This window comes from Uloborus diversus, chromosome 5 (assembly GCF_026930045.1).
Source record: "Uloborus diversus isolate 005 chromosome 5, Udiv.v.3.1, whole genome shotgun sequence".
Lineage (NCBI taxonomy): Eukaryota > Metazoa > Arthropoda > Arachnida > Araneae > Uloboridae > Uloborus > Uloborus diversus.
This window is the reverse complement of record NC_072735.1, coordinates 160634477-160635413: the sequence shown is the minus strand read 5'-3', so window position 1 is coordinate 160635413 and position 937 is coordinate 160634477.

Genomic DNA, 937 nt, shown 5'->3' with positions numbered 1-937 from the left:
TCCCGCTTGTGGGCGGATCGAGGGAGGATTGCTGTCACGTGACCATCGGCTGAGGGGGGGGGGAGGACCCCGCAAGCCCATTACTCAAACCGATGATCTTTCAGCCCGGAATCTCGCCCCCTTTTCCAGGGGGCGGAAGTCATCGGTTTTAGCTTAAGAACTCGGATCATAGAGTTCCAGGGAGGGGTGAAGGTGGCGCAACAAGGTCGTTCTCTTGCCTTTGAAAGCCACTCAGTCAGAAAGAAGGTTCAGACATCTTTTATGGAAAAGGGCGCTTTTTTTTTTCTTCCTCACATTCTTTTTCGCAACATTAGCACCAATCTTCAGATTGCATTCCCAGCATCAACAAATGTTCGGTTGAGGATCAGCAATGTAACAGGGAAGATAAGTTGTTTTATGAGAATACCGGCGAAGCAATCTTCTATTTTTTAGTGCCTAGACCCTCAACCTTTCAGGTTTTGCGCCTCCTTTGAACACTGATGTGAGATGAGGCCCCCGCCCCCTCATTACCACTACATGAGAAAAATAGGAATATTACAATTTGAAGCTGAACATGGTTAGAAAAAAGCTGAACTTGGCTTTTTCACGAAAATATAGATAATTTCATACACAGAAGTTAGCATCACTGTCAGAGGACTTAAATTTTTAGGCCGGCGGAAATTCTCAATTTGCAAAATAGAACTAAAAATTTTCCCGCATAGAACTCCAAATTTTTCCAAATGATGATAATTTTGGCGAATCCTTAGACAGACAAAATTTGCCGAATAAGGAAATGTTTAGGAGGTCACAGTGACCTGCAACAGGGGGCCCCTAATCGTTGTACAGGGAACAGGGGGATTCAGAAATAATGGAGGGGATTCAAACGTGTGTATTTCTAAGAGTAAAAATGGTACAAAATGAGATTTTGGATACATAATTAAACTGTTCGAAAGACGTT